Source organism: Styela clava, chromosome 3, assembly GCF_964204865.1.
Source record: "Styela clava chromosome 3, kaStyClav1.hap1.2, whole genome shotgun sequence".
In the NCBI taxonomy this organism is placed as follows: Eukaryota; Metazoa; Chordata; class Ascidiacea; order Stolidobranchia; family Styelidae; genus Styela; species Styela clava.
Window position 1 is genome coordinate 14199584 of NC_135252.1, and position 8291 is coordinate 14207874.

The 8291-nt window shown below is 35.4% G+C and overlaps 1 long non-coding RNA gene across 1 annotated transcript; it reads left to right on the top strand.

The window, feature by feature from the left end:
- The first annotated feature begins 4488 nt into the window (after window positions 1-4488).
- Window positions 4489-6982, top strand: LOC144421100 (uncharacterized). Its single transcript, XR_013474961.1, has 3 exons — window positions 4489-4639; window positions 5389-5556; window positions 5953-6982. It is a non-coding gene; the product is annotated as an uncharacterized LOC144421100 (long non-coding RNA).
- The last annotated feature ends 1309 nt before the right edge of the window (window positions 6983-8291 follow it).

Consider the following 8291-nt stretch of genomic DNA (forward strand, 5'->3'; position numbering starts at 1 on the left):
TTTCAGATCGAAAAAAAAGATATATATATATCACATAATATGAAATTAATGTTTGGTATCCATATGCTGTAACTGATTAAGATACATTGTACAGTAACGCTAGTAATCTCGGTGTTTAATTAGAAAACTCATAAGCCGAGATGTCCAATTTGAATTTAATGTTAATATTGCGAGCTTCGAATATCGTTATTCGTGTTTAAAAGAATATCGAATATCACCCACACATTCTAGCGCCGCCGTCCTACATCCAAATTAAAAGCATTTTACAAATATTTAATTTAGTGGCTAATCGTAATCGTCGACGCAATAAGTCAAAGCCAACATGAAAGAATATCAATCAGCACCGACAAAAAGAAGGCCCACCGATAACCGTTGAGGATGTTTTTTTACTTCACTATTTTATAATATTTTACAATTGCTATCTTATATTTTGAGACAGTCTAGGGCTAGGCGGTCAAGTCAATATATCTATAAAGAAATCGTGTAGTTAAGCAGAATTAAAATTAATACCTGTGTAGTGGGATAATTGTGTCGGAATTTAGTTTATCGATGTCGACGGACTAAATGACACTCGTACTTGACGACAAACAGTCAGAATTTATACCCGTGCCAAAAGTCCATGTGCCGTTAATAAGGAAGGACCCCAATTCCACTGTATGATTTAAAACTGGGCGCCTAGTTGCTTTTTGTTATGTGCTGTGTTGATATATTTCTTCATAAAAACTATGTAATATTAAAAATGTCAATATAAAAATTTGACAGCGAAAATAGCCAAATTAGTTGAGCTAGTTTAGCTGATAAATAGCTAAAAACAGGTGAATCCTATTCTCTCGCGGGGGTGGGGACATGTATGACTCATAGCTCACGATCTCTCCAGACAAAAATAAATTAAAAAGTAGTATTCCAACTTATCTTTTAAAACATTCTGGACCATATCAAAAAGGTAAATATATCGGTAATATCGGCCTTAATCTAACCGATACCGATACATGGCCGATACCAAAAAAATGGCCGATATTGCCGATACCCGATACCCGATACCGATACATCGGTACATCTCTACTAAGTATTGCATATCTGTTCAAAAAATTCTGTATGCCAAAAAAAAATATTTGCGTTATACTCACACATTTTATTGCGAGTAAATTAGTTTTGCAATTTATTATAAGAGCAAGATATACCATATTCAAAGTTTTTTTTCATAAAATTTTAAATTCAACAAATAGATACAGTGGCCAAAGTGAATATTAGCACGGGTCTGTAATAAAAATGAACAGGTATCTAATCTAATACCGGCATCTAAAACTTATAGCAATGATACTTGACATGGCAGCTGCTTTGGGTGAAAAAATTATACACAGCGTTCAGTTTCCTAGAAAGGTTGTTGACATAATTACAATAATTTGTGACAGAGGATTTCTTTCACGACCAACAGCTTTACGTTTTCATGACGTTGGGATTTGAAAAGTATATAGTCTACGAGTACTTTTTGGTAGCTGATAAAAAACTCGCGAAAACATCTATTCAAATAATGTTGAAGTACTACTTTAAAATCTGGTTTGACAAGAGCTAACCCATAATGCTGAAATCTGTAATGAAGATTGAATAATGAGAAATAAACTTCTGCAGTATAATTATTTAATTTTGTTCCCATTTTTGCCTTCTTCTTAGATTAGTTTTTGACTAATATGCAAAACCAATTTAGTTACTGATATAGTTTGAACTATTTACCTCAGCTTTTATTAAAATAAACGCTTGTATTCACATTTGACAACGTTACGCATCATTTTCACGTTATTTCAATTTGGCTATGCGACATTTAGCTGAATATCCTTTAAAGTTACAATGACGTAACACTCAGTAGCATTTCGATCGAGTGTGGTATTACTTGTTGGTGGCACGCTGTTGATGACTTTGACTCGATCATCACATTTAACGAAAAAAAGGAAAACGTCACGGATATATTTCTAATTACGTCATTTTAATACAGCTACGTTTTGCTATTACGCTCAGAGTTTCATATTTGAAAGTTTAAACTCTAAATATATATATTACAAACTGGCCTTAGTTTCATAATTCCGTTTGGAAGAATAAGATAATGACTAAATGCTTCACATTTGGATTTAGCCATCATGTTCATCTCATCTCTGATAACAAATAAATAATATATTTCCCATAAACATGCATAGTTCTACTATTTCAAATATTCAATAAATAGGTATCTTCAAAGTAAACCTCTAAACCAGGGTGGTCCAAACCCAGGCCCAAGCATTCGGAGAGTAATCAAAAAATCGCTTTTAGTGTTGTTTCGTCATTAAATTAACTAGAATAATCTTTTGACATATTGTTACATCACTAATGTAACTGAATTGACTAATGTTATGGCTAGCTGAGGCAACTAGCAAAGAGGAATGGTGTTCTTGGCAGTCTTGAAGTTATCTGGCTTTCTATCTTTTTGGTCGAGAATATATGCTAACAATTTTGGTATTGTAGAGAACTTGAAATTGAGTGCGGATTCTATTAGCCTAGATTGATTACGCCTAGGCTTACCATACGTTCAGTTTTAGGCGGGACAGTCCCACTTTTTAACGTCGTGTCCCGGCGTCCCGACCGGTCAGCCAAAAGTCCCACTTTGGCGTTCAGACAGTCAGCATAATATACGAATATTAGCAATGTTCTCGATGCTGTTGTTACTGTGTAGCTGTAGCATACTTATTGAAATGGGATGTGTGGTTTTGTTTGTTAGCGGATAATTGCTACAATTTGTCACGTGTGAGCCCCGTGCGACAAAAGGGTGCTTAACATTAAAGTAAATTCCTTTCTATTTTTCGAACTGAAACCGATATTTGGACAGGCAGCGCATGAACTCGCAATGACAATATGGTCAATGAAGACCGCCGTGATAGTTTTAAATATAGGCTCCTATAACGTAATATCGGTAAATTTCCGATTTTTAGAGTCCCGATTTAGGGTCACAAAAATATGGTAACCCTAGCTCTGCCTGATAACTAAATATTAATGTTATGGTCTAACAATATAATTCATGTTGGGTGTTATTTTGCAACCAGCCTAAACAGAATTACAAAAATGCTGCTTATATTAGTAATTACCCTCGATGTTCGGAAGAACTTACATTTGCGGAAGCAGTTTGTCCGTTACAAAGGTAACACTAAAAGTAGATATATACAGTAAGACTTTTGCAGGTTTTAGTTAGTTTTTGCTTGTTTCAGTTCGATAAATTGATCAATGCGTTTCCACAATAAAATGGTTTGTTTTGTATTGAACTGTTTACCTATTCCTCGCACTATTGTGGCCCGCGAATGATGCAAAAATTATTTTGTGGCCCGCGGAGCCGACAAGCTTGGACCACCCTGCTCTAAACCATTTATTTGATGATAAAGAGATCAGTTTGCAGAGATGGATTTTGGGAAAGATTATGTATATTATTAGATTATGGATTTTAGATGAAAATACTTTTGTAGATGAAAATGTGACTACGATAGTAACTACTTTAGTTATCATGAGATATCTTGCGCCATTGCTCCAACCGTGATCCTAATAAGTAAACTGATCCAGCATACAATGGCACACAATTTTGAAATAATTTTGAAATTTCCATACACCACTAATTTTCTTAATTCAGATTCAGATAATTTATTTTCGTCGTGCAAGAAACATTATGAACAACACAAGCATAGTAAATCAAGGCAAAAGAAAACAACAGACACATAATGTTTCGACTGCAATTAACGAGGAGCCGCGAAAGACTATCAAGTCATCGTGTCAGCGACACCATTAAAGCTGAATGACGTCAAAAAAACGTCAAATGTTTAAGGTTGAGTTATATATGATCAGGGCAAAAATTTGGAAAACGTAAATCGAATCGAGAGAGTAAGCCAAATGAGAAAAGTTTAAATAAAAAGTATGAATGGAATCAACAGAGTCGGGGAAGAAATGATTAATCTAGAATTAAGTTAGCTCAGGGGAAATTTAAAAAACGTAAATCGAATCGAGAGAGCAAGTCAAAAGAGAAAGGTTTAAAAAGAAATGCGAATGGAATCGAGAGAGAAATGTTTAAATGGGAACAAATATCCATCGTGTCGAGTAAAAGTCAGAAAAAACGCGTTTACGATAAATCAGTATGTCAGTCTCGCAGCGTCATGCTCGGGTGATCGCAATCACAATATGAAATTGTTGACTGGCAGGACGCTGCAGAAACTTAGCAACTGAAGGGGAATTCCCAGCAACCATAACAGGGGAAGCCGGGTTGGATTAAGTACCGGTACTGATACGGCAATATATAAATAAATAAATATATAAGTACAATTCAGACAGGAAAAACAGTTTTGATGGGAAAAGTTCATTCCACATGTACTTTGGGCAATGATGCAAACTCAGTGATAATGGTCGTGCTCTGTGAGGACAATAAAGAAAAATGGTGACAATGCCAATGGTATTAAGAGGTGAAAAAAGTCACGATCGTTTAGGTAAAATAGAGATCCTGGATCGAATGACCAGTTATAGAAAAATCGAGCCACACAAAAGGTGGGGGACATGGGTTGTATACGGTACACTACTATACTTATAAGGGATCTATACCACTTATTGAAGCAGACTAAAAGGATACATAGGAATCCAGGTAAAAAATTTTCAAAGCTTGTTTGAATGAATTGTAATTCATAATTCGAATGTTATCGGATACAGCATTCCATAATTTGACGCCTGTATATTTTATCGAATTTTGAGTACGTTTGGTTGAAAAATGAGTTACATAATAGGAACTACTGGCAGAGGATCGTGTTCTATAAGAATGCACGCTGCTTTGTTTCAAGAAATAATCAGTGAATGTAACAGGGAGTTTTTTGTTGTGATGTTGGTGCATCAATTTCAATATCTCTAATTTATAAATATCCACCATTTTAATAATACGAAGTTTATAACAGATTGGATCAAGTTGGGCATAAGGTCCACTGCCAGAGACAGCACGAATGGCCCTATTCTGCATTATTTCAATTTTGCGTAAAAGAGTTTTATCAGCGGAGCCCCATGCAGAAATACCGTATTGAATATGGGCTTGGAATAACGAGTGGTAAACCATACGTAAAGTTGAAATTGGTATAAAATGCCTGAGTTTGTACAGTATTGCCACCGACTTAGATAACTTAGCAGCCAAGTTAGTTATATGAATATCCCATTTCATTTGACTGTCTAAATATATGCCCAGATATTTATAAGAATTGACTTTTTCTAATGTAATGTTGTCAATACAGATTAATAAATTATGATTGGCTTTATGTTTATTTGGTGAAATAAGCATAGACTTAGATTTATCGATATTTAATGTCAATTTGTTAGCCTTCATCCAATTAACCACTTTTACAATTTCAGAGTTCACTCGTGACTGTATAGCTGGTAGAGATTTGTCACTATCTAGAAGTATAGTGTCGTCAGCGAATAGTTTTGCGAAGAAAGAAGAACAGTGGGTGAGGTCATTTATATAGACGAGGAATAATAATGGACCCAACGTCGAACCCTGTGGGACCCCGTGAGTCACTGGTAAGACTGGGGAGCAGTGGGTTCCTACTTGAACGAATTGAGTTCTGCCACTCAAGTAACTGTAGAGAAGTTTATTTGGTATACCTCTGATACCATAATGCCATAACTTTTGGGTTAGAATATTGTGATTAACGGTATCAAATGCCTTTTTGAGATCTAAAAATATAGCACTAACAAATTCTTTTTTTTCTAATTTGTCATAAATGTAAGAGATGGTGTCTAAAATTGCATGAGACGTAGAGTGATTACTCTGGAAACCAAATTGATGTTTATTTATCACGTCATATTTTGTAAAGAAATTACTGAGCCTATTATGAATTAAACGTTCAAATATTTTATTAATTGACGAAAGAATTGAAATTGGCCTGTAATTTGACACAAGTTTTTTATTGCCAGATTTAAAGAGAGGAATTACACGAGCAACTTTGAGGGATGAGGGGAAAATTCCAAGCGAGAGCGAGCAGTTGAACAATTTAACTAGAAGCGGCGCAAGCGGGTCAGCAACGAATTTCAGGAAGCGGGGAGGAATGTTGTCCGGCCCAACTGCCTTTCTCTCCTTCAAGTTTAGAATTTCCACTATCATTTCGGATTCTGTGACCAAAGTCATAAAAGCTGATTTACTAATACGGTTACGAAGAAATGGCTTAAATTCACACATGTCATTAGAAAACTTGGCTGCCAAGCTAGATCCAGCAGTTGAGAAATACTTATTAAATTCGGTTGCGATTAAGCAACCGTCTTTAACTGTACTGCCATTTTCAAGACATACTTCAGCTATCGAATGCTTGGAATTATTTTTTGTGGTTGTGATTTGATTAATGATTTGCCACGTAGACCTGGGGTTACCCTTGGTCTGGGAAATAAGATTTTGGTAGTGAATTTGCTTCGCTTTGTCTAATACGGAAGTAAGTGTGTTGCGATACTTTTTGAAGTATGAGCGTTGCAAGGGGGTTCCACGTAAAAAATGGGTTTTAAACAACTTATTTCTGTGTTTCATACAAGTGATTAACCCTTTGGTTAGCCATGGCTTTAGCCTCAGCCTTTTTTGACGACGCGATAGAGGTCGAAGTGGGGCATGCCGGTCGATGGTACTAACGAATGACTGTATGAATTCGTCAAATGTGTTGTCAAAGTTCTCAGCAGTTATATTAATTGAGGAAAATCGATTATTCATAATGTTATGTACCTCAGATCGAAAGGCATCAATTGAGAACAGTGACATATCTCTTGACAATACACACTCATTCGTTTTTGTGGGTCTAATGCCTCTTAAACAACAAAGTATGGGGAAATGGTCAGTTATATCGGAATGCACGACAAAGGAGTCAATTTCTAGATGTGTCAAATTGGTGTACATGTGGTCAATAAGAGTGGCTGAGGTGTGGGTGACTCTTGTGGCTTCGGATATTAATGAAATAGCATTGTGTGACACAAGCATATTAATATAATTTGCAACTTGGGTGCTGTTAGTTGCTGAAAATAAATTAATATTAAAATCACCAACAATGAGGAATTTTTTATTAGCCAATTTAGACAGGGATTGTTCGAGTATGTTCGTAAAGTCGTAGATGTCATTGCGTGGGTGTTTGTAAATAATACCGATTACCAGGTTATCTATAAAATTTTCTAAAGAAATTTCAAACCATAAATTTTCACAATTAGAGTACCGAATGCTATTTTCTATGGTTACAGTATAGGTAACATCATTTCTAATATACGCACCTACGCCTCCTGCTTTAGTAAGAGATGGTGCATGGATGAAAGTATACCCATCTATGTTAATATTTGAAGAATAATTATCAACTAGTTTGGTTTCACTTATAGCTATTATGTGTGGCGGTAATGAGAAACAGGATAATAAGAAAGTTAGTTGGTCAAGGTTTTTATGGAGAGAGCGAATATTAGTATGAAAAATAATAAGATCAGAAGACATACGAATAGAATTCAATTTCGAAACTTCAATATTGTTGCAGACAATGTTAAAATTGTTGGACATTTACGTTAAGAGAATAACATCATGAATTTATAGAGAATCAATATAAGAAGATGCGAGTAATAAAATATTATTGCAACTGACCTATTTGATGAATGCTAGGTCATTCTCATTTCTGATTTGTCTTGTTTTCGTGTCATCGTTTTTCTTGACAAAAATTCTCCCATTGTTAGTCCAAAGGTATTTGTATCCACATTGTCTTTTCAGTTCCCTTGATTGAAAATAAAGCGATCTAGCTGTTTTCGTTAAGTTCTCCGCAATGAAAATTTTGGAGAAGTTGAAGAATTTATTAGGGTCTTTTGCTGTTCTCAGTTTTTTTCTATTTGTAATTATGTTGGTTCGGACTCTCCTAGAGGTGAAGCGAGCAATTATGGCAGAAGGTTTATCTGAGTTATCATGTGCTAGTCTATGTGAGTTGTAGATATCTGCGGTGGTAATGTTCACTCCAATGATCTTTGACAGTTTACATACAAGCAGGTCGGTGTTTTCGTTATTATTATAAGCTATACCGTGGAACTCGAGACATTCCAATCGTGATCTTCTCTCTTGGTCTTCAACACGGTCTTCCAGCTGGTCGCATTCATCCTCAAGGTCTTCCACGAGTTCTTCTAGATCTTTAATCTTTTTCTGCTGTTTTTTCACCATATCTTGTGTGGATTTAAGAGATTTATTAATCGAGTCAAATTTATCTGATAAGAATTTTTGGCTGTCCCTGAGGTCACTTTGAGCTTTAGCAATCACA